Genomic DNA, 27,491 nt, shown 5'->3' on the forward strand with positions numbered 1-27,491 from the left:
ACCATTCAAAAAGATCTGTTACCTCTGCTTTGGTTAGTATCTAAAAAGTATTCCGCGGAAAATGCAGCGATTTATTTTCGCCTGGCTTGTTAACCATTTGTAAATTTCAGAAAAGTGCCATGGAGTGGCGAATTTTGAGAAAAAACTACACATTTCTCTTGTTGTCATATCAAAATTTGCTTCTTTTACCAAAACACACCGAAGTTTACAGTCTCATCTCACTAGCATGTTGTGCAGATGCAGTGCGAGAGAATTCTGAAAGAGTGGTTTACTAAGTGAGGAACTGAGGAAATGTAAGTATCTTACGAATAAGCACACCCTCAGTACAAAATAAACATGTAATGTCTTCACTTATGGTGTTCCAAAACCCATAGCAGTTCTCGCTTCACCATGGATGGCTCTTAAAACTACACTTTTTCGCCGAAAAAGGCTGTAGTTAGTCGAATGACACGGAAGATAATTAAGTTTTGCATAATAACCTTACGGCAAAATACTCTCCTCTTTGCGTGCTATCATTTGCCAACATCCCATTTCGATATCTTAAACCGTTTATGAAGTATGAGGAATATCGTGGATATTTCACTGTGGCTTTATTGCTGGCGTGGCGCGATCGCAAATGAGTGTGCTACATTAGATCAATTTTCTCGAGATCGGTGACAGACAGAGATCTCCACCCAAGTCTAAACAAAAATTCAATATGTTAGCCAAATTTCATATGCAGGAACATATTATGTAATACGCACCAAAGGCAAAATCATAGCGACCTCTCTTTTTCTTTGGAAACATTTTCGAATGCCTCACAGTGTCTTACTTCCATGTAAATATCACAATAACTATGGCCATTAACGAAATGATGGGCACGTCATAATAAACCTGACGTATAATGCTACAAGTAAAGCAAAAATGAATTTTTTTTTTTTACCAAATAGTTTCTGTTAAATCGTTTGAGAATGATTTCAGAGCGTGCCCACATCGGCCACCATATCTTGTACGGACGCTACTATATTCTCATTAGAAAACGTAACAGTAGAATTTGACTTTGGAGCACTGCTTTTATTCGTTTGTAAGTCGCTCTGCTTTACCTAACAATGAGCACACTGCAGCTCCGCAGATTAAACGAAGGCTGGAAAAAGTCGCTCTTGTGTGACATACCGAATATCTTTATTTCTTTCTTTGAAGTATTGTTGTCAAGGTGGCTATAAGACATTTCCGAACTGCTGTGGAATCAAATTCATAACATTATCAACAATAGCTAAACGCAACGATTTGTGGAGCGTTGTTTGGTTTCACAGAACAGCAAGTGCGGTACCATGTACTTTTGTTCTCTGCATTATCACTTTCGAGGAAGATCAGTCAAAGGATCTTTATGACTGGCCAATTTTGTTTATAACCAACAGTATTTTCACTTTTGATTATTTCCTACTTCAGACTTCTGACATTCAGTATCAATAAATGTAGAGAATAACAACTGTGACTTCCCTCTGCCCAAAAACTGAACCCTGGATCGAAGCCTGATAGCCACAGAAGTGTTTTGAGGAATATATACGTTTATGCTTGTTAATACTTGCAACAGGTACTCCTGTAGCTATTTCAAGAAAAATATGTATACACACTTTGAAGCGTCATAGAAAATTTATTTCCCATTCTACAATATTAAATTTCTAGAAATGGAAACCTTAAAGCCCAATTGGAAAAATAAATGTACTTTGCAAATGTGATTAATGTTCAAACTGGTAGCCTTCAGCATCAATACATTTCTGAGTACGAGTCACCACTGATTCCGTACATTGTACCAAAGTGTCCAATGAGATTTGTGTGCACATCGCCTGAATCTCATTCCAAAGTGTGTACAGGTTACGTGGTTTACGTTTGTACACCTCATCTTTTACTGTGCCCCATAAGAAGAAATCCAGTGGCGTGAAGTCTGGAGAGCGTGCAGGAAACTCGATTGGTCCCCCTGTTCGCCTGGCACATTGTGATCCAGGTATGCTCGTACGTCCCTATGATAGTGTGGCAGGGCGCCATCTTGTTGGAAATAAAACTCATCATTACCGTATAATGCACGAATGGCAGGGAATATGGAGTCAGCAAGCATTGCTAGGTACGTTTCTCCAGTAACAGTACCTTCAAAGTGGGAAGACTCAAAGACAAACCACACCACACATTTACACCAGGCAAATCCACAGCCTTTTCAACTGTAATGTGAGGATTATCTTCAGCCCAGTACACACAATTGTGCCTATTGACAGTTCCATTGAATTTGAATTGTGCTTCATCCGACCAAGTACCACTTAATTATCTGCTTCCGCACTTCAAAGCTCAAACGCACGTCCGCCAAGTTGCAGTTACTTCCTTGTCACTGCTGCCACCTGTTGAAGAAACATAACATTACTTTCTCACAGATATTTAACCTTGTAGAACGGGAAATAAATTGTCTATGACAGTTCAAAGTGTGTATACATTTTTTTGACGCACCCTGTATAATATTCAAGACTAAAGTCCATCTGCTTAGCTGAATGGTAATGCGCTCGCCCCCCACGCAAGTGGGCTCGGGTTTGGTTACCAGTCAGGATGGAGATTTTCTCTGCTCAGGGACTGGGTGTCAGGTTGTCCTCATCATCATTTCATCCTCATCACTGGCATGCAAGTAACCCAATGTAGTGTCAACTGAAACAAGACTTCCACTTGGTGGCCAAACTTCCCAGCCAACAATGCCATACACTCATTTCATTTCAAGATTAAAAACATTTCCAGTTTTGCAAATGTAATAGTAAACCCACAGCTACATTAAATATCATTTCAAAATGTCCAAGAAATCATCGTACCTCTAGTTCAAAACAATATATTGTACACTACTGACCAAAAGTGTCCAAACACTTATTAGTGGACAATAACATGGGTTGTGTCCACCCTTTGCCTTTACATAGGTTGGGGACACTTTCAATGAGGTATCTGAATGTTGAGGAGAAATCACAGCCCATTCTTCCTCAAGAGTTGAAATCAGAGAAGGTAGAGATGCATGACACTGTAATCTGGAGTAAAGTCGACTCACTACCTCATCCCAAAGCTATTTCATTGGATTCAGGCCACGCATCTCAGCAACCTATTCCAGTTCTGGTACGTTATTGTTTACCAATCATTGCCTCACAGGTGCTGATTTATGACAGACAGCATTGCTGTCCTGATTCAATCAATCATCGTCCCAAACTGTTCCTCCATTGTCCACAGCACACAAAGCATTTAGCATTTTCTGAAGCGCATTAAGGATACCACACCCCAACCAAGAAAAACATCCTTAAACTATAACACCGCCTCCTCTGTACTTCAACATTGGCACTACACATAGTGGCAGGTACCATCTCTTGGTATTCACCAAATGCAAACCTTTCCATCAGGCTGCCATGGGGTGTAGCATGATTCATCACTTCAAATCTTTGTTTCCAGTCATCTACTGTCCAGTGACATTGCTCTTTATGGCACCTCAAGTGTCACTTAGCATTGACTAAAGACACGTGTGTCTCATGAGGAGCTGATCAGCTGTTTTTGAGCAAATGAAGTAGATTGGTTGTTGAAGGTGGGGAAAAAACTACGGTATATGAAAGTAAAGTATGGTTTATTTGGCTTCATTATTTTATTTAAAAATATATTTTATTGCTTTCGACAATATGTAACAAATAATTGACATTACAAAATTTTCACAGCTTCAGTGCAGTCTTCATTTAAACTATAATAAATAAGTAATTCACTTTTATCAGATTCAGAGACAACTTTCGTCCACCAATTAAAGTTCATCACAGAAAAAACTCTCTGTGAATGCCGAAGTGGCAAGATGACAAAAGAAATGAAAATAATTTGTAAAACCATCATTTGTCTTTTTAAATATTTGTTGCCATTTTTGTGCAGTGGAAAACCTTCAGAAGTATATACTTCATCATATAATTTGTTTACTAATCCAATTGCCCCGTAAACATTATCCATATTTAAACTGAGTTCTTGCAACATTAAATATTCAACTATGTTAACAAAATGGCTAAATTCAACATTGCTTTTTAAATTTATATTGCATAGGTAAAATATCCAGTTCGTGTCACTAAAATCAAAGCATTTATTTAGGTACTCTATGGCTTCGCCAATAAATAATAAAAAAATTAAAAATCGGGGAATTTTACTAGTTAGTTCAGATGAAGGCAGCAGTTTAATTTTTTTGCTTGTAACATATATGAAGAAAAGATGTTTCCTCTCTGTTGGTCCATTTTTATGATTATCTGTGGCATTATACACACCCAAAATTATTATGGAGTTGCCTTCCAGGCATCATATAGTTTTGTTAAACAAACTCAGAATATGGGTACAAAAATGTAAATAAATTTTGATGAAGTTACAGTTAAGTGACAGTGAAAGTTAAAAAAGTGCAGTTTTTGCAGCAAAGATAAGGGGATAACCAGAAAAAATGACAGACTGGTAACAAGAAAATAAGTCAAAAACTGCTGTTGGGCTGTAACTTCTGTGGAACATGTCTGGGTAAAAGAAGAGAAAAAACTGTTTTTCTCTCCAGGTGAATCCCATCCAAAAACAAATTTAAAAGTAAAGGCTCATTACTGTTAGAGTATACTACTAGCCATAAATTACTGGCATACATAATAATCATAAATTATCTATACCTCTCCATCCAGGTATCTAAAGATTAGATTAGATTAGATTTACTTTCATTCCAATTGATTCATAGTAAGGAGGTCCTCCAGGATGTAGAACATGTCAGAAAAACAACAATGCATGACAAATATTTACAACTAAAACAAATAAGCTAATGTACCATCTTTAACAATGTCCACCTAACAAGTAATAGGAAAATCAGATATGATATCAGATTAATATATCTGAGAAGAATCCCAAGGAAATGTAATTCGTCCCTAAAATAAATGACTTTCAAAACAAACTTTCAGCTCAGTTTTGTAATTTGTTTCAGAGTTAACCCGCTTGTTGAAATAATATTCCATTTTTACAAGAACAGGACAAAGAAGAACGTGAGTAACACTATAAAGTATACGTATCTGAAAACACAACTTGGAGAACCAACTGTTTGTAAGTACAAAAAATTATTAGAATTTTCACTTTTTGAAATTTTTTTCTTCTGCATTGTCATTATGGAGGACAATAGGGAGGGGTAACAACAATAGGGAAGTTGATGATAATGGGGAAGTTAATGGAAACTTGCAAAACAGCGTAGATATTATTGATAATAATGTAGTTAATCGGGACAATGAAATCGGAGAGGATAGTGAACTCAGTAGTGTATGCTCATCCTATCGTGGATTTGAATCAAATGTATCTGCCTTAGATAGGTTAGTACAGTTAATGGAAGAACAAAAATGATCAATTGATGAACAGAAAATTTTTCTTGATTCAATCGATAAAAAATTAGACAGCCATGGAACCCAAATTTGCGAGACAAAAGAGAGTTTAGAGAGGTGTTAGGAAAAAGTAGATGAGAATACCAAAATGTGTCGACTATAGAAGGGAAAGTTGTTACCTTAAAACAGGAAAACCAAAAATTCGAAGAGAGACCAGATTCCATAGAAAACTTCGAAAAAGTTGCGACTGTAGAAGTGTTACAATTGAAAAAACTCAACAAAGATTTCGTAAATAAATTCAAAGAAACGGACCAAAATATACAAAATTTAACTAAAATTGCAAATGATAATTTCGCAGAGTTAAAAGAAGATCTAGGCATTTGTTTAGGCGAAATTTCGAATTTCAAATCTAAATTTTAAGAAATGGAAGATTCCGTTGCTGTGAAATCTTTCTGTAGTTACAGTCCATTGTGGAGTAATGTAAACATAAAAACATTTTAAGGGGAGGACAATATACATCCAATTGATTTCATGTACCAGATTAAGGATAACTTCGAAAATAAAATGAGCGATAAATTGAAAATTAAATGTTTTAAAAAGTTTTTGATTGGGGGGTGGAGGGGGGGGGGAGGCTTTGTCATGAGCGAATCAAGCAATTAAACCCGAAATGTCATTTAATGAGGTAGAATGAGCTTCATGAACAAATTCTGGGCAGAAACTAAACAAACTAGAATTAAGACAGAATTTTTGAATGGGCCAAATTTCATACCAGGTAGTGGACGCAGGAAAATCTTTTGTGAACAACAGTTAAGAACTTTAGTACATCTTTATAAACCACTTGATGAAATGATCCAAATAGATGCTTTAAAATGTAGGTTGCCGAATAGGGTAAGATGGAGTCTTGTCTACAGACCTGATGACACAATTGAACAATTTCTTAGATATATGGATAAAATGGATTTAGCATGGGAGAGAAATGACAGATGTAATGACAGACCGGATGATAGGAGGCATAACAATAACAGAGCTTTCAATGATTATTTTAATAGCAGATTCAGAAATGATGACAGAAGAAATGGGAAGAGGAATGACAGGCAGACACCTGAGAACAGGAATTTTTAACCAAGAAATAGGCAGTGGGGGAATAATCAGGGAAACAATAGTAGGACTAACAAGTTTGAAAACAGAAGAAATGGTATGGTAAACTAAGACCTGCCTCTTTCGGGCCTGGTGAAATGGGGCAAATATACATGGGAATTACAATCAGGCACACTGTAGTAATTTCAGAAGGGGAAGGGGCAGAACAAATAGAACATACCAAAATTTTTTACCCAGAATACAACCTGAAGTGAGTAGAATGAAGTTTGATAGGGAATTTTGGGAATTTTTTTTATTTAAAAACAAAGATGAACAAAAAAGTAAGAAATTTGAATTGGAAGAAAACACTTTGACAAATTTCTTTAACAGTACTAATGCAGTACTAGCTGTTAATAGTGATGAGTCCAGATCTGATGAGTATGGTTTAGTAAGAATGTTGAGTGATGGTGAAATGAGTGAAAATGCTGATACTGGTGCTGTATGTGTGGAAGCTGATGTTCATGTGCTTGGCAATGGAAAGAGAATGACAGAGTAATTCCAGATGAAATTGCAGTAGATAGTAGACAGGAAAATGAGGATGTGGTAGAACAGAGTAGTCACAGTGCTGAGGTTGTTGAAGAAGTATGTGAAGAGAAAAATGAGTTTGGTGTTGAAAATAATATTAAGTGTGATTGTGGTGTTTCTAATGAGAATGATTCAGATGATGATGATGATGATGATGATAATGATGAGTGTAGTCAATGACTATAGTAGCAAATGTCAGTATGGTGATCAAAAGTGTAAGATCTTAAGTGAAATTTGTCAAAGTGTGCACTCAGATGATAAAATTGCCATGAAAAATGTGGAACAGTCTCCTGGTGGTAATATGATTAGTAAATGTGTAGAATCTGTAATAAAAGGTAGTGATTGTGATAAAGGGGTGAATTTTCAGGACACAGAAGAGGATTTGTTATTTGAAAATGAGGTCAATGAAATGGGTAAAGAATTTGGAAGTCCATATCTTGCAGTACAGATTAATGATTGGATAGGAAACTGTCTTCTGGATACAGGCAACTTAATTACAGGAATATTGAGAAAGCTAAGAGACAGGATCAAAAATAATAAAAATTGCACAGAATTTACAGTAACAGGGGTAAGGATAAAAGGGGCAACAGGAAAAAGCAGTAACTTGATTACCAGACAAGTCTTACTTGAATTTAAGATTAATGATGTACAATTTATACAAGAATGCTTAGTAATTGATGATTTAAATGAAAACTTGATACTAGGTATGAACTGGATTGTTAAGGTTAATGTAAATTTTATCTGGGGTGATATGAAAATAGCATTTGTTGAACCAAAAAGTGGAATTTATGGAGAAACGAGTATTGTAATGGAAGATCATGGTCTAAGTAGTATGATTAGAGAGATGCAAGAGACTAACAGTGATGGTTATTGTGAGGAAGAGGAAGAATTTGGTATTGATGAGGGTAGTGTTAATTATTACAGTAAACTGGTAGCTAAAAAGGTATCTGAAAGTGAAAGACTTAATGCAGAAAACAGAAGAGAGCTTGAAATTTTTTTGTGGGATTATAATGACATATTTGATATAAAACCAGGGAGAGTAATAGGGTATCAATTTAGACTAAAATTGAAAGCTCATGACCCATTTTTCATAAAACCATATGCTATCCCTATCTGTAAGAGAAAGGAGGTAGAAAGAGAACTTCAGAAAATGGAAAGGCGGAAAATAATAGAAATAAGTTGTAGTTCTTACAACAACCCATTAGTTGTAGTTTCGAAACGAGATGGGGGTATTCATTTAGTGCTTGACTCTAGACACCGTATAGATGAATTACTAAATAAGTTTGAAAATGTAAAATATATGATTAGCCTTGACTTGACTTCGGGATTTCATCAGATTGAATTAGAAAGAGATTCTAGAAAATATGCTGCATTTTTGTTTAATGGGAAATGTTTTCAATATTGTGTTGTACCATTTGGTTTAAATGTATCTGTGGCAGAATTTATTAGGGGTTAGACTTTGTTCTGGGTAAAGAACTCTTTGAAAAGTTAATTATTTATGTGGCTTACATTTTGGTATCAAGTAAGACCTGGGAGGAACACATTCAAATTTTAAAGGAAATTGGAGAGAATATGAGACAGGGGGGTATGACTTTGATAGGAAAATGTAAGTATGCATTGAAAGAATTAAAATTTCTTGGCCATTGCATAAATGGAAAAGGGATTTTTCCTGATGGAGAAAGGATTGAGGCCATCACAAAATTTCCTAAATCTAGAAATAAAAAAGATTTAAAATCTTATTTTGGATTAGTAAACTTCTATCAAAAATATGGAAAACACAGGCACTTAATGCACCATGCTTGATCAACCTGTTAAGAAAAAATGCAGTGTGGGATTGGTCTGATGAATGCCGGATAGCTTTTGACAGAATTAAGAAATAATTGGCAGAAAGTGAAATCCTCCGTAGACCTGATTTATCTTTACCATTTTGTTTGATGACAGACAGTTGTGATTATGGACTGGGGGTACATTTATTCCAAGAGAAAGAAATTAACAGGAAAATTGAACATCATTCTATAGCATTTGCAAGCAGAACCTTAAAAAAAAAAAAAAAAAAAAAAAAAAAAAAAAAAAAAAAAACATGAGAGAAATTATATGATAACTAAAAAGGAACTTTTGGCAATTGTATGGGGATTCAAAAAATTTAAAAATAATTTGTTTGGGCATGAAGTCAAAGTTTATACAGATCACAAAGCATTAACATACTTACAAGAGTGTAAATTGTATCACGGGAGAATTACCAGGTGGTCAATGTTCTTACAGCAGTTTAAATACACAGTTAATTTTATAAAGGGCAAGGAAAATGTCATTGCTCATGCCCTGTCAAGAATGCCAGTGGGGGATGGAAATGATAATGGAAATAATAGTCAGGAGGGAAAGTTTAAAATAATGTAATTTAAAGATGTCAAAGAGGAAAGTGAAATTAGAAACATCTGTAATCAATTGAGAAGATATCAAAATGGTGATGATCATTGGAAGCTTGTTAAAAGTTATTTGGGGATGAAAGGTCATGAGAAAGTACAAATGTCTTATCAGGTCTTCAAAGGTATTCTATTTTATAGACACACCACAGATAGTGACGCTTGGAAAGTTTTCTGGCCACCAGATTCTCACATAAATACTTTGATAAAGTACACACATGAAAGCTTTGGACACTGTGGTGCATTGGAATGTATTAAAATAATACAAGATTGCATATATTTTCATAATATGTCCAGGAGAGTTAGGACCTTACTCGCCTGCTGTGATACATGTCAAAGGACAAAAGTTGTTAACAATACCAACAAGGGAGTTTTACAAAATGTGGTACCACATAAATAGTTGGATTTGGTAAGGATAGATTTGTATGGTCAACTTCCATGAGCTAAAGGGGGATTTCAGTATATTTTCATCACTGTAGATTTGTTTTCTAAATATGTGAAATTTTATCCATTAAAGAAAGCAACTAGTAAGAAGATAGCTTCTACATTTGTAAAGGACTACTTTATTAAGGTGGGTACACCTAAGGCCATTTTATCTGACAATGGGAGCCAATTTACTTCTAAATTTTGGAAAGAATTTTTAGAAGAACATAACATCAGACATATTTTAATATCATCCTATTCACCTAAAAGCAACCCAACTGAACGATACATGAGGGAAATTGGTAGATTGTGTAGAACTTACTCTCAGAAAGATCACACAAATTGGTTATGTTATGTTAAAGAATATGAAGATATTATGAATAGCCTACAGTATACTACCACAGGATACTCTCCTTATGAGATCATAGTTTCCAGCTCGTAAAAGTGTAACAGCAGCTGAAAGAGATGAGGTAGTTAGAAGAACTATGAAAGATTATTATGGAAAAAGAAAGAAATGGCATGGCAAATAGATAAAAAAAACTGGAATTCAAAGTTGGGGATCTAGTACTGACAAAAAGTTACACCAAATCTAAAGCACTAAATAGAGAAATAAAGAAATTTTTTGATATTTATATAGGACCAGTTGAAATTGTTGAAAACCCACACCCAAATGCTTATAGACTAGTATATCCTAAGTCCAAAAGATTATTTGGACTCGGGAATGTTACACAGCTGAAATTATACAAACAGTCTTCATCACTCATAAAACATCACAAGAATTGTCTTTCCTCAGGAGGTTGCAAGCTCTTTCTGCAATTTGGGGTGGCGAACCCAAGGCTCCAAGCTGGTGTGACTCTTTCCTTTTCAAGTCACATCCTCTCTTACTTATCTGTACAAACTCACCCTCTTCCACTTTCTGGTTTGGACAAATTGTTAGAGACTGGATGCCAAAAGGAACTAGTGCACGTATTTTATGCTAAACACGTTGCCTTTTTCTGGTTATCTGGATACGAGTACAAACTTTGGGCAGGTTTAATAATGTGTGGTTTAATAATACAACCAGAGTATGAATTTTGAGGAGAGTTGGTTTGATAATTACTTTTGATGTTTGTGAAGTTATAATGTAGTTTTGTCAATTTACATTTTGGATATGATACTTTCATTGTGATTATAATGTTGTACTCTCATTGTGCTGATGATTTTGTGTAAAGTTGAGAAAATGTTTAGAGTTGGTGTGAAGTTTACTTAAGATATCTGTGCTGCTATAGCAATATACTACTACCTTACAACTGAAATGTGATTACAATTAGGTCAGACTGTTTGTAGCCTTATATTTGTGTTCTCATTTGGTTGGACCTTTTACTGTACCTATTATGTGAAAGTCACTGGATAGACGTTGATTTACTATCAAGTATGAAAATACTTTGTCATGATCTTGTCCTTATCATGTGTCAGATCTAATATGTAATTGGAAAAGGAACATTTATCAGAAAGAAATTTATTATGTTTGTGCTACTTTTGTAATTCATCTGTGGAGCATAAAGAAAATGGAATTTTGTGTTGGAGAGATATAGTTATTGGGACAAAAGTGTTCTGATTCCCAGGATTTAAGATTCACACAGTTTTATTTTCATGTAGTTTTCTATAACTTCAATGGCCAAACCATTGGTAGCCATATTTAATTATTCCTTTGCCATCCCAGTACAATAAAATAGGGATAATGTTTGCTAAGTACAATAAGATAGGGATGTTTGCTACATGTCTGGTATCTGTACAAGTCATGCTTTCTCCTCAGTATAGATATGAGGTGTTCTTTGTCACAATGTATTCACAAATCTGAGCTGTTCAATACTGCTGCATGTTACAGCAAGTCAATGCTGTACAATATATACAAATGTTAGCTTACTATCTGATTATTAATGAAAACTGATTAAATTTCTCCAACATCTTATTGAAAATACTCTGATAACCACTAATGATTCATGTGTAATGAGTAGCAAAAAAAATATGATTGAGTATTTGTATTCATGGTATAGTTGTAGTTCTTGCAGATATCTACTTTCAATTGAAATCTAGTTGATTCATTAATACGTATCTGATGAGGGAATATATATTTATCGTACCTTTAGAGTGGCTGAACTAACCATTTTACTCCTAGTATTAACCCATTCATATTTAACCACTAGTGCTTTACCCTATGCCTTAACCTATGTTGGAATTTATATTGTCAGTGCCCAATTTTATTCACTGTCTGATCTGACGTTGCTACATCAAGTCTAATGTGGTGATGACCAACAAGAAATCTGTCAACTAGTTGTTGAGCAGTATGTATTTTGTAAGTAACCTGCTGGTATTTAATTTGCCAATGTAAATCTGATTCTACAGTGGCATGTGGTCATGGTGGCTCTCAGTCTCTACGAGAAGATGCCAAAAAATTTGGGATGACGACTTTCAAGCTACAAGAACAAGGTGCCTTTGACAGTTATTGTGGGTAAATCCCTTTAACCATCCTCGTAGTTTCCTGACCTGAAATGTTCATGTCAGTTCAGTTGTTATAAAGTCCGAGTTTGACTTGTAAAGAAATGAGGACGTTTGGTCCTACAAGTGGTACAGTCATTATGTCTATGTGCATTTCAACACTTGAAAACTGACATAATTTTTCCATGAAAATAGATGTCTGAAAGGCTAACAATTACTGTTTCTTATAAATTGCTTGAGAACTATCTTTCCATAATACAATGTATACAATAATCATCTGTTTAATCTGGTCTGTCTAGACTCAACACAATGATGTACTGTTACATGCAACATGGTTCTCAGTAGTCACTTATTATCAATGCTCTATTCCTTTCAAAAGAAATGCACTTACTATAATTAATCTATAACTTACAGGCACAAAATTAGAACTACTGATGTATTGACATATACTATGATGTGCTGTCACATGCAACCTAATTCTCTGTAATAATTGATTTTATTTGTAGGAAACCGCATTCTTGTGGCATGCAGCCTACCCCAGCTATTATTAACAGCAATATCATAACTATAATTGATCCTATCACTCTGCACCACATGGGAAAAATATATCTAAAAACAAAGATGATGTGACTTACCAAACGAAAGCACTGGCAGGTCGAAACACACAAAGAAACACAAACATACACACAAAATTCAAGCTTTCGCAACCAACGGTTGCTTCATCAGGAAAGAGGGAAGGAGAGGGAAAGACGAAAGGATGTGGGTTTTAAGGGAGAGGGTAAGGAGTCATTCCAATCCCGGGAGCGGAAAGACTTACCTTAGGGGGAAAAAAGGACAGGTATACACTCGCACACACACCCATATCCAACCGCACATACACAGACACAAACACAAGCAGACATTTGGCAGGACATGTTCTGAGACATCAACTGTCTGCTTGTGTCTCCCAGTACTTACTGCAGCCTACATCCTTCTGAATCTGCTTAGTGTATTCATCTCTTGGTCTCCCTCTACGATTTTTACCCTCCACCCTGCCCTCCAATACTAAACTGGTGATCCCTTGATGCCTCAGAACATGTCCTACCAACCGATCCCTTCTTCTAGTCAAGTTGTGCCACAAGCTCCTCTTCTCCCCAATTCTATTCAGTACCTCCTCATTAGTTATGTCGTCTACCCATCTAATATTCAGCATTCTTCTGTAGCACCACATTTCGAAAGCCTCTATTCTCTTCCTGTCCAAACTATTTATCGTCCATGTTTCACTTCCATACATGGCTACACTCCATACAAATACTTTCAGAAACGACTTCCTAACACTTAAATCTATACTTGAAGTTAACAAATTTCTCTTCTTGAGAAACGCTTTCCTTGCCATTGCCAGTCTACATTTTATATCCTCTCTACTTTTGACCATCATCAGTTATTTTGCTCCCCAAACAGCAAAACTCCTTCACTACTTTAAGTGTCTCATTTCCCAATCTAATTCCCTCAGCATCACCCGACATAATTTGACTACATTCCATTATCCACGTTTTGCTTTTGTTGATGTTCACCTTATATCCTCCTTTCAAGACACTGTCCATTCCGTTCAACTGCTCTTCCAAGTCCTTTGCTGTCTCTGACAGAATTACGTCATCGGCGAACCTCAAAGTTTTTATTTCTTCTCCATGGATTTTAATACCTACGCCAATTTTTTTTTTTTTTTCTTTTACTGCTTGCTCAATATACAGATTGAACAACATCGGGGAGAGGCTACAACCCTGTCTCACTCCCTTCCCGACCACTGCTTACCTTTCATGCTCCTCTACTCTTATAACTGCCATCTGGTTTCTGTACAAATTGTAAACGGCCTTTCGCTCCCTGTATTTTACACTTGCCACCTTCAGAATTTGAAAAAGAGAGTATTCCAGTCAACATTGTCAAAAGCTTTCTCTAAGTCTACAAATGCTAGAAATGTAGGTTTGCCTTTTCTTAATCTAGCCTCTAAAATAAGTCGTCGGGTCAGTATTGCCTCACGTGTTCCCATATTTCTACAGAATCCAAACTGATCTTCCCCGAGGTAGGCTTCTACCAGTTTTTCCATTCATCTGTAAAGAATTCGCATTAGTCTTTTGCAGCCGTGACTTATTAAACTGATAGTACGGTAATTTTCACATCTGTCAACGCCTGTTTTCTTTGGGATTGGAATTATAATATTCTACTTGAAGTCTGAGGGTATTTCACCTGTCTCACACATCTTGCTCACCAGATGGTATAGTTTTGTCAGGAGTGGCTCTCCTAAGGCTGTCAGTAGTTCTAATGGAATGTTGTCTACTCCCCGGGCCTTGTTTAGACTTAGGTTTTTCAGTGCTCTATCAAACTCTTCACCCATTATGATATCTCCCACTTCATCTTCATCTACATCCTCTTCCTTTTCTATAACATTGCCCTCAAGTACATCACCCTTGTATAGACCCTCTATATACTCCTTCCACCTTTCTGCTTTCCCTTCTTTGCTTAGAACTGGGTTCCCATCTGAGCTCTTGAAATTCATACAAGTGGTTCTCTTTTCTCCAAAGGTCTCTTTAATTTTCCTGTAGGCAGTATCTATCTTACCCCTAGTGAGATAAGCCTCTACATCCTTACATTTGTCCTCTAGCCATGCCTGCTTAGCCATTTTGCACTTCTGGTCGATCTCATTTTTGAGACGTTTGTATTCCTTTTTTCCTGCTTCATTTACTGCATTTTTATATTTTCTCCTTTTGTCAATTAAATTCTATATTTCTTCTGTCACCCAAGGATTTCTACTAGCCCTCGTCTTTTTACCTACTTTATCCTCTGCTGCCTTCACTACTTCATCCCTCAAAGCTACCCATTCTTCTTCTACTGTATTTCCTCCCCCCATTCTTGTCAACTGTTCCCTTATGCTCTCCCTGAAACTCTGTACAACCTCTGGTTTAGTCAGTTTATTCAGGTCCCATCTCCTTAGGTTCCCACCTTTTTGCAGATTCTTCAGTTTTAATCTGCAGTATATAACCAATAGATTGTGGTCAGAGTCCACATCTGCCCCTGGAAATGTCTTACAATTTAAAACCTGGTTCCTAAATCTCTGTCTTACCATTATATAATCTATCTGAAACCTGTCAGTATCTCCAGGCTTCTTCCATGTATACAGCCTTCTTTTATGATTAAGTTATGCTCTGTGCAAAATTCCACCAGGCGGCTTCCTCTTTCATTTCTTACCCCCAATCCATATTCACCTACTACGTTTCCTTCTCTCCCTTTTCCTACTACCGAATTCCAGTCACCCATGACTATTAAATTTTCGTCTCCCTTCACTATCTGAATAATTTCTTTTATTTCATCATACATTTCTTCAATTTCTTCGTCATCTGCAGAGCTAGTTGGCATATAGACTTGTACTACTGTCGTAGGCGTGGGCTTCGTGTCTATCTTGACCACAACAATGCGTTCGCTGTGCTGTTTGTAGTAGCTTACCCGCATTCCTATTGCTTTATTCATTATTAAACCTACTCCTGCATTACCCCTATTTGATTTTGTATTTATAACCCTGTATTCACCTGACCAAAAGTCTTGTTCCTCCTGCCACCGAACTTCACTAATTCCCACTATATCCAACTTTAACCTATCCACTTCCCTTTTTAAATTTTCTAACCTACCTGCCCGATTAAGGGATCTGACATTCCACGCTCCAATCCGTACAATGCCAGTTTTCTTTCTCCTGATAACGACGGCCTCTTGAGTAGTCCCCGCCCAGAGATCCGAATGGGGGACTATTTTACCTCCAGAATATTTTACCCCAGAGGACGCCATCATCATTTATCCATACAGTAAAGCTGCATGCCCTCAGGAAAAAATTATGGCCGTAGTTTCCCCTTGCTTTCAGCCGTTCGCAGTACCAGCACAGCAAGGCTATTTTGGTTAGTGTTACAAGGCCAGATCAGTCAATCATCCAGACCGTTGCCCCTGCAACTACTGAAAAGGCTGCTGCCCCTCTTCAGGAGCCATACATTTGTCTGGCCTCTCAACAGATACCCGTCTGCTGTGGTTACACCTACGGTACGGCTATCTGTATCGCTGAGGCACGCAAGCCTCCCCACCAACGGCAAGGTCTGTGGTTCACGGGGGGAGGGAATTTAATTATATATGCCGTAACATCTGGAATGGGAACTTCTATATCACTTGGCTGAGATTCCAGTAACTTGAATTTTGTATCTCAGACGTGCCTCTTGCTTAGTTTTGAAAATGTAACAAATATTTCTTTTGTCATTATCACACTTGACTGTGTGGTGTTTCACTAATATATTGATGCATATGAAAGTACTTCACATAATGTGAACATTGTAACACTTTGATGATCTGCCCTATGAGGCAGTTGACTTTGTTTATTTTTTTGTTACGAGAAATGCTGTAATTCGATACATTTGGCTACCTTATTTCTATATTGTTATATTTATATAATAATTTATGTTTGAGCAGCAACAGATATCAGAGAAACACAGTAATTCTGTACCTCGTTTTAGTAATTTTCATGTATATGTCTCAGATAAGTCACAGGTTTCAATTTTTTATGTTTATGTAATTGACTATGTTTGATCAAACCCAGATACTAGAGGGACTGCACAAAAGTCAGCTGGTAGGATCTAGCATTTGTTACTTGAATAACCAATACAGTATTGTATTTGTCATTTACTCTGTCCAGCAGAATGCTATTTGTTCGCCCTTCATTGATCAATCGATAGGGAGTGTTGGGGTTAATTGTCAGGGACTGGGAAGGTGAATCTGTGGCAAATCCATTCTGCAGGGGATGCCAGACACTCTTCTCCCTCCGGCGCCACAGTGAAGTACTGGAACAGTGGAGGGGTCCAGGGTAGGGAGGTTACCTGTCTTTGGGGTCTGTCGCCTTTTCTTCTTCAACTCCAGACCTTCTATTTCATTTCTTACTTCTCATTAGAGTACCAAGCTATCTTTCCCTCTGTCCACATGCAAATGCCTCTATTACTGAGACCCTTCTAATTTACCGTGTCAGCTTTATTAAGCGACTAAAACCTATTCCATAGGGGAACCTGGGGAAACTATATTATTTATATATGTCCAATTTTGTTGTATGTTGTCACCTAATTGATAAACATTTTACTTATGTATTTATTTTGCTACATACCAGCAAGCAAAGTTGTGAACACTTATTAATATTTGTAATTATCGTGAGGAATGGATCACTTATTAATATTTGTAATCATCGTGAGGCATGGCTCACACTACTTTCTATATTTATCAATGTCTAAGTGTTGTTGTATGTAATTTCTTTTTTTTTTTTATGTACCAGCACTCGAAATTGTGAACACTCACTTACATGCATGTATGCTTTGTCTCTATATTATCACGAGGAATGACTTGTGTGGTGTCACCGCCAGACACCACACTTGCTAGGTGGTAGCTTTTAAATCGGCCGCGGTCCGCTAGTATACGACGGACCCGCGTGTCGCCACTGTCAGTAATTGCAGACCGAGCGCCACCACACGGCAGGTCTAGAGAGACGTACTAGGACTCGTCCCCAGTTGTACAGCCGATGTTGCTAGCCACGGTTCACTAAGAATTACGCTCTCATTTGCCGAGACGATAGTTAGCATAGCCTTCAGCTACATTTGCTACGACCTAGCAAGGCGCCATTACCAGTATAGATATTGAGATTCTATTAATGTATCATCAAGAGCGATGTTCTACAAATGTGGATTAAAGTTAAGTATTCCAGAAGCTACGTACTTTTCTTTATAGCATTCATTACGTATCCTGTTTCAGACCTCACGCCAGCCTGCGTGAGTTTAAGCGCGTGCCTTTCGGCTTCCTCTCATTGTGTCTAGGCTGTCTTGTCTAGACACAACATATTTGGCGACGAGTCTCAAAAAGGGTCTTCTTCTTCTTTCTACTTGCTTACTTTACTTGTGTAATGGCTTCGCCACAATCTCCAGATGTACTGTCCGAATTTTATCGCTTGCAGAATCAGCAGACGCAGGCCTTATTGGATGCCCTTGGACAGCTCGTCCAGGGTCAACGTGCACTGCAAAACGATGCGGCCGCCGCCGCTTCACCGCTACAGCAGCCACAACACGCAGTTGCAAAACCCTTTCGGCCTTTTGAGGCAGCAATGGAAACCTGGACGGAGTGGTCACGCCAATTTGGATTCCGTCTCGCCGCCTACGGAATTCAAGGTAACGAGCGGCAGCCTCATCTCCTTTTTTGTGTAGGTGTGTGCACCTACCGTGTGATAGTGAAATTGTTTCCCCGACGCGACGTAGCAACTCTGTCCTACGAAGAAATTTTGTCTGCTTTTGGTGCCTATTTCAATGGTTCAGTCAATGTCGTTGCAAAAAGGTATACATTCTTTCGTACAAAACGTACGGCCGGTCAGACTAATAGGGAGTGGGTTGCAACTTTGCAAGGCCTTAGAAGGGATTGTGCTTTTGAGTGTGACTGTGGACTCCCTTATTCAGATACTATGGTACATGATGCAATTGCACAGAAAGTTTCTGACGTTCGCATAAGGGAACAGATTTTGAAACTAGTCAATCCCTCCCTTCAACAAGTGATAGACATATTGGATCGGCAAGACACACTTGACTTTGCTCAGGAATCATTTGAAACTTCGCCAGCTGTGTGTCACATTAACCGGCCCGCCGGGCGAGCTGCACGAAACTGTAAACAGCCCTCGCGCACGTCCGCCCAGCCACGTGTGCCGCGCAAGCACGCAAATGCAGTGATAAAATCATGCCCGCGGTGTGCTACTAGACATTCGCGTGAGAATTGCCCGTCACGCCAGGCTATTTGTTTTTTTTGTAATAAGAAAGGTCATGTTCAAAGTGTTTGCCAGAAAAAGCTTAGATCGGACACTCACAACCATTCCAGGCCCTTTGCTTCGCGCCGGAATCGAACCAAGAATACTCGGGCTCGTGAACCTTCGCCCATGGAAATTCATGTAGTTAATGCCACTCCGCCCAGCGCTATTCTCTCTAACAGTGCCTGTGTTTGTCCCACAAAAAGTGTGTGTCGCCATCGACGGAAATCACGTTAAGTCGCAAGTGATTCTGTACCAGTGTCAGAGCAGGACAATAAACTTTTTGTAGACTTGGAAATTAATGGCAACGTAATCTCATTCCAGCACGATACCGGAGCTGCAGTTTCACTACTCAATCACGACACGTACAAACAGCTGGGCAAACCTCCGTTGCGTGCCGCAAATGTTAAGTTACATAGTTATTCCGGACAGCATATCCCTGTGTTAGGACAGTGCAGCCTTCTTGCAACAAACAAGGGACAAACAAAACTTGTGTCATTTTACGTTCTTCGTTCTTCTTCTGCGGTGAACTTGTTTGGTTTAGATTTATTTCAGTTGTTTAACTTGTCTATAGTAAATCAGGTCCTATCAGTGAACCAGACTGTGCCTTCAGCCAGTGTTTCTCGTCTATGTGAAGAATTTGCAGACATTTTTGCACCGGGCCTTGGTTGCGCTAAGAACTATAAAGCACATTTGGAACTGAAAGTAAACGCGCAACCGAAATTTTTCAGAGCGCACAATGTTCCCCACGCATTGCGTGATGAGGTCGCAAGAACATTAACCAATTTAGAATCACAAGGTGTAATTGAGCATGTGTAGGCTTCTCTCTGGGCTTCACCCTTAGTAATTTTGCAAAAACCTTCCGGAAAATTGAGACTTTGCATGGACTTCAAGGTAACAGTGAATCCACAACTAGTGACTGCTACTTTTCCTTTACCCCGCCCGGAAGATCTTTTTGACAAACTGTGCCCGGGTAAATATTTTTCGAAGTTGGACCTAGCAGATGCGTACTTGCAAATACCGGTGGACGAAGAATCCCAGCGCGTATTGGTGGTTAACACGCATCTTGGTTTGTACCGATTCAAAAGACTGCCATTCGGGTGTGCATCCGCCCCTGCATTGTTTCAGCAATATTTACAAACTGTTTGTGCGTCGGTCCCTACTGCAGCAAACTATCTGGACGATATTGTGATCTCCGGAAAGACGGAAGACGAACATTTCGCCAACCTCCGAACATTATTTCAGGTCTTGCGACAAAATGGTCTTCGCTTGCGGAAGGACAAATGTGTGTTTTTTGCTCGTGATTTGCCAAATCTGGGACATGTACTCAATGCCAAGGCATACATCCCAGTCCAGAGCACCTTCGTGCCATACAAGACTTGCCTTCGCCGCAGAATTTGAAGCAGCTACAGAGTGTGCTGGGTAAAATAAATTATTACCATCGCTATATCCCTCATGCCTCTTCCATTTCAGCTCCGCTTCATCGCTTACGCCGTAAAGGTGTTTCGTTCGTCTGGTCGACGGAATGCGAACACACCTTTCGCCAGTTGAAATCGGCGTTGCTTTCTAATACTTGCCTTACGCCATTCGATACCCAGAAACTACTTTTGTTGATGGTAGATGCATCAGATTTCGGGATCGGTGCTGTGCTTGCGCACAAAGATGGTTCGCACGATCGCCCTATTGCCTTTGCGTCCAAATTGCTGTCGTCTGCGTAAAGAAATTATTCACAGATAGAGAAAGAAGCTTTGGCTCTCGTGTTTGGTGTTACCAAGTTTCATGATTTCTTGTATGGTCGTCACTTTACCATCATCACAGACCACAAACCTTTGACATCGCTTTTTCATCCGACCAAGCCTGTACCTCCACGTACAGCGCAGAAATTCATTCGCTGGTCTATTTTCCTCTCGCAGTACCACTACGATATCTTGTATCGGTCCACTGCTAAGCACGGAAACGCCGATGCGTTGTCCCGTTTGCCTGTTGCTGAGGATAGAGCATTCGATTCCTCCGAACTTGCTTGCATGTTCATTGATTCGGAAACCGATGACGTGGTCGAATCGTTTCCAATTGATTTTCGTCGTGTAGCTACAGCCACAACTGCTGACCCTGTCCTTGCTACCGTTTTGCGTTTTGTTGCTACTCAATGGCCCTTGTCAAAGTCATGGATCGAGGATCCGTTGGTTCGCCGATTTTTTGCTCACAAGGAGAGACTTTTTGTACGACGTGGTGTTTTGCTGTTGCATTCTGATAATGATCAGTCCAGGGTCATGGTCCCACGTCCTCTGTCTTACAGCTTCTCCACCAAGGACATTGGGATATAGTGCGAACAAAACAACTTGCTCGTCAGCACTGTACTTGGTTCGGAATCGATGCTGCAATTACGAATATGTGCTCTTCTTGCATGGCGTGTGCCGAACAACAATCCGCACCACCGCGGAAATTCTTTGCATGGCCAACAGCCACTGCCCCTTGGCAACACTTACACATCGATTTTGCTGGTCCATTCTGGAATGCTCGATGGTTGGTTGTTGTCGATTCATTCAGTAATTTTCTTTTGTTGTCCGGATGTCTTCCATGACGTCTTCTGCCACAATCCAAGCGTTGTCCACTATCTTTTGCATTTAAGGTCTTCCACAGACTATTGTTTCCGACAATGGCCCACAATTCATGTCCGCAGAATTTCAGTCATTCTGCAAGGCCAATGGTATTCAACATCTGACATCCGCGCCGTTTTCGCCTCAGTCCAACGGTGCCGCTGAACGTTTGGTCCGGACTTTCAGGTCCCAGATGTTGAAATTGAAAGGGTCGCATTCTCGGGAGGACGCATTATTGCTCTTTTTGTCTTCGTATCGCTCTCAGCACCGAGATGGTCGCTCGCCGGCTGAGTTGCTTCATGGTCGCCCTCATCGAACCTAGATGTCATTGCTGCATCTGCCGCATCAGGTTCCTGTGCAGCGGCAGACACCTGCTTTTGCTCCAGGCGACGTTGTCTATTATCGCAACTATCGCGGATCACGGCGTTGGCTCGCAAGGCGCATTCTTCGCTGCATCGGCCGTGCTATGTATCTGGTTTTGGGGGCCTCTGGCGAGGTGCGTCGGCATCTCCATCAGCTGCGCCTCTGTCGTCGCATGGGTTCTGCCGCTCCCCGTCTGCTTTCAGCGACGGTGCCGTCCGGTCAGCGCCCTGGGGACCCATCTACTGGCTCGCCTCATACCCAGGTGTTACCGACGCTGCCTTCCGTTTTGCCCCATGGCGAGGCGCCGCCTCCGCTGCCGCCGCCTGTTCTCTCGCCGGCAACGCCCGCCGTGGACGCGTCGCTGCAACCGCCGGGCGCCGCCCTGGGTCACGCGCCGCCAATCGCTTCCCGTGACCAGTTGTCCTCCGCCATGGAACTCTTGCCCGCTCCGGACCATCTGCCGTCTTTGCCAGTCGGGTGCTCCGACTCGATGGAGGTCAACCCTTCGGCCCCTCCTAACTATCTACGGGCACATACACCTCATGTTGGCGTGCACCCTGGACTAGGTTTTCAGGCGTTTCCTAGCTCCTGTCGGACCGAATGGCCGGGTGCGGGCGGCACAGCCTCGCCTGTTGTTAGGCTCCCCACCTCGTCGCATACGTCAACATGGGGTCCTCCCCACGGCGGGCGGAAGCCTTATAACACAACCATCCGCTGATTTGCGGGGGAGGAATGTGGTGTCACCGCCAGACACCACACTTGCTAGGTGGTAGCTTTTAAATCGGCCACGGTCCGCTAGTATACGAGGGACCCACGTGTCGCCACTGTCAGTAATTGCAGATCGAGCGCCACCACATGGCAGGTCTAGAGAGATGTACTAGGACTCATCCCAGTTGTACAGCCGACGTTGCTAGCCATGGTTCACTGAGAATTACGCTCTCATTTGCCGAGACGATAGTTAGCATAGCCTTCAGCTACATTTGCTACGACCTAGCAAGGCGCCATTACCAGTATAGATATTGAGATTCTATTAATGTATCATCAAGAGCGATGTTCTACAAATGTGGATTAAAGTTAAGTATTCCAGAAGCTACGTACTTTTCTTTATAGCATTCATTACGTATCCTGTTTCAGACCTCACGCCAGCCTGCGTGAGTTGAAGCGCGTGCCTTTCGGCTTCCTCTCATTGTGTCTAGGCTGTCTTGTCTAGACACAACAACTTGCCTATACTATTCTCTGCCACATAATTAATCTGTGGGGTGTATCATCTTTTCTTCTTCAACTCAAACACTTCGAATTTTCTATTTCATTTCTTACATATCATCAGAGTACAAAGCTATTCTTCCCTCTATCCACATGCATTTACATCTATTGATGAGATTATTCTAATTTACAGTATCCAACACTTGTCGTTGTTGACTAAAGCCTATTTTATAGGAGAATCTGGAAAACAAGCTAGTATTTCTGCACTATTGAAGATTATGAATTGTTGTGAATACACAATAAATGAATCATAAGTGACAGATACATTATGACAATAATATGAATAGGTTTTATACATTGGGAAGTTTGTTTGATTATATATATATCTAAAAACAAAGATGATGTGACTTACCAAACGAAAGCGCTAGCTGGTTGATAGACACACAAACAAACACAAACATACACACAAAATTCAAGCTTTCGCAACCAACGGTTGCTTCATCAGGAAAGAGGGAAGGAGAAGGAAAGATGAAAGGATGTGGGTTTTAAGTGAGAGGGTAAGGAGTCATTCCAATCCCGGGAGTGGAAAGACTTACCTTAGGGGGAAAAAAGGACAGGTATACACTCGCGCACACACACACACACACACACACACATATCCATCCGCACATACACAGACACAAGCAGACATTTGTAAAGGCAAAGAGTTTGGGCAGAGATCGATCTTTGTTTTTAGATATATTTTTCCCACATGGAAAATATGCTCAAACAAATTTACCAATGTATAAAACCCATTCATATTATTGTCATAATGTATCTGTCACTTATGATTCATTTATTGTGTATTCACACCTAAGTGGTGAACACTTACCAATGTATGATGTCTAACCATGTTTCATCATGATGTACCAATTATTTATGATTCATTTATATAAGGCCCAACCACATAGTTGCTGGTGCTGTTTCAGTTACTTATAAAACACAACCAATATGATGTATTGGTCACTTATATTGTCACTCAGAGTTATATGTAACTGCACTCTTACATATCATTCTGTTAATTAATGTTCGAATGGTTGTAAAGGTGGGAAAGTGGCATTGGAAGTGTCTTGACACAAGTGGAAAGATTGGACATTGGTCAGACATTTTATTCTATATATGTAGAGTGAATTATGTTAACTGCTGAGGAACTACACTCCAAGAATTTACTCGTACTATATTAAGATAATATATTTGTTATTCAGTACTATATGTAAATGTGAATACAAATTGCTGAGAATAGTGCTGTAGCACTTTAAAAATGCTTTGTACTAGTATGATTAAGAGATACGTTATCAAAGAACAAGTTAAAATTACAATATGAGATTTAAGACAGGAAATGTTTAAATATGAGCAGTTGGAATTTTGCTGTTTTGAACTATTCTATTCAAAACAATCAATTACACAATATATATGATGGTCATAGGGAGTGGAGTATGAGCCACATTTCAGGTTTTGCAATGAAGAACTTCCGACGAGCAGAGATCTACAGTGTACTTCAGTTCAGTGCTCTTCATTGCACATAGAGGAGACTGAACACTTTGTTATATTATGGTCAAATACTTGGTGTACTTGCCAGAGATAGGAGGTGGAAAAATACAAACTAATATAGATTTTGTGTACTGTAGTATCCAATATTAATGCTCGTTCCACAATGCATCGTCAATATTGAGAAGAAGTTATACACACCAGTGTCTCCATTGCACTGAGAAGAACCTGGAGGATCTAATGACAGACATAAATATATAGAAACAAGACCAATTCAGCTAACTTCCAATAGATAATTTTCTGATTGAAATAGATCTTCTTATTCATGTTGTAATATAAGCTGCAGATAAATTCTGCGAATTAACTTGTTCTTTCTTCGTGCTATTAATTAATATTTTGTTTAACCTAGTTAAATCTGATACAAAATAATCTATGATAATGTTACATATTTGGTTACACTTATTTTTCGCAAATTGTTTGTTCATCCAATTGATTGTAAAATCAGGACTGTTACGTAGATTTGTCAGAAAAGGTTTTGCCCAACTTTCAGTTGCACAAATCCTTTTAGGGGTTGTTGAAACATAACAGTCCAATCAAAACTAATAAAAATGTGTAAATTTTAACCATAAACAGTAGTTTCTGACATAGAGGTGTATGGAAATATGTACTTGTGAAAAAGTTACTAAGAAAATAATTACAGAATCTTAATTACACTAATGTGTAAAAGTCTGTTAATTGGTAGGAACATTTTATATGATATGAATCTTCTGTAATTAGTAAATATAACAAGTGTATCGTTAGCATTTGATACCTAAGCATTTATACATGCTTCAACTTATATAGAGATTAGAATTCACTCGTGTTTAATATATAAGAATCTAGGTAGTCATTAAAATATGTAATTTGTTTTAGGATGAGAGTTTTAATTTTTAATTAATGAAATAGTAATTTTAAACAATGCCGAGGATTGTTCGGGATTATTAAGAAAGTATAAATAGTTACTGCCATGTTGGCAAAGGGAGTCAGTCTGGTTTTGGTTTTCGAGCAGTGAGCATGTAGCTGCTCCTTTTGTATTGTAAGTATTGTTTGCCTTTGTAATCATACTTTAATTTTGTTTTGAAAGTATAATAAAAAACTATGAAACTTAATGCAAGATTAAACTACATTAACTCTAAAGTAGTTAATTTACAGTGACCGTAATAGTACTCAGGACCACGACTGCAGCAGATAAAGAGTAACTATGAACAGCCCCCTTATTATGAGTAGTTAGAAAAATGTTATAAAGGGAACCAGGAAATGAAACTAAAACATAGTGATTTCCTGTGTGCAAAAGAGTATTCAAAAAGTCATTTTCCACTCAAGAAAACTCGCACTATGCAAACACAAAGAGACAGAAAAACCAATTTGAAAGTTTCAGAATTTTTCCCTTAAGTTTGGCATTGTTTCCCCAAAATTTGGCCATCACTATACAGGGTGTTACAGAAAGGCACGGCCAAACTTTCAGGAAATATTCCTCACATACAAAGAAAGAAAATATGTTATGTGGACATGTGTCCAGAAACGCTTACTTTCCATGTTAGAGCTCATTTTATTACTTATCTTCAAATCACATTAATCATGGAATGGAAACACACAGTAACAGAACATACCAGCGTGACTTCAAACACTTTGTTACAGGAAATGTTCAAAATGTCCTCGGTTAGCGAGGATACATGCATCCACCCTCCGTCGCAAGGAATCCCTGATGCGCTGATGCAGCCCTGGAGAATGGCGTATTGTATCACAGCCATCCACAATATGAACATGAAGAGTCTCTACATTTGGTACCGGGGTTGCGTAGACAAGAGCTTTCAAATGGCCCCATAAATGAAAGTCAAGAGGGTTGAGGTCAGGAGAGCGTGGAGGCCATGGAATTGGTCCACCTCTACCAATCCATCAGTCACCGAATCTGTTGTTGAGAAGCGTACGAACACTTCGACTGAAATGTGTAGGAGCTCCATCGTGCATGAATCACATGTTGTGTCGTACTTGTAAAGGAACATGTTTTAGCAGCACAGGTAGAGTATCCCATATGAAATCATGGTAACGTGCTCCATTGAGCATAGGTGGAAGAACATGGGGTCCAATCAAGACATCACCAACAATGCCTGCCCAAACGTTCACAGAAAATCTGTGTTGATGATGTGATTGCACAATTGAATGCAGATTCTCGTCAGCCCACACATGTTAATTGTGAAAATTTACAATTTGTTCACGTTGGAATGAAGCCTCATCTGTAAAGAGAACATTTGCACTGAAATGAGGATTGACACATTGTTGGATGAACCATTCGCAGAAGTGTACCCATGGAGGTCAATCAGTCGCTGATAGTGCCTGCACACGCTGTACATGGTACGGAAACAACTGGTTCTCCCGTAGCACTCTCCATACAGTGACGTGGTCAACGTTACCTTGTACAGCAGCAACTTCTCTGACGCTGACATTAGGGTCATCGTCAACTGCACGAAGAATTGCCTCATCCATTGCAGGTGTCCTCGTCATTCTAGGTCTTCCCCAGTCGCGAGTCATAGGCTGGAATGTTCCATGCTCCCTAAGACGCTGATCAATTGCTTCGAACATCTTCCTGTCGGGACAC

At 39.1% G+C, this 27,491-nt stretch overlaps 1 long non-coding RNA gene across 1 annotated transcript in view; it reads right to left on the bottom strand.

Annotated features, from left to right (window-relative positions):
* Positions 1–1,688: 1,688 nt before the first annotated feature.
* LOC126191550 (uncharacterized) overlaps positions 1,689–27,491 on the bottom strand; it is a 37,265-nt gene continuing 11,462 nt past the window's right edge. Inside the window, exons 2-3 of the long non-coding RNA XR_007538369.1 lie at positions 2,476–2,667; positions 1,689–2,369 (exon numbers count right to left, since the gene is read on the bottom strand). This is a non-coding gene — a long non-coding RNA (uncharacterized LOC126191550). The remainder of the gene's footprint in view (positions 2,370–2,475; positions 2,668–27,491) is intronic.

Source organism: Schistocerca cancellata, chromosome 6 (genome assembly GCF_023864275.1).
Source record: "Schistocerca cancellata isolate TAMUIC-IGC-003103 chromosome 6, iqSchCanc2.1, whole genome shotgun sequence".
NCBI classification, from domain to species: Eukaryota; Metazoa; Arthropoda; class Insecta; order Orthoptera; family Acrididae; genus Schistocerca; species Schistocerca cancellata.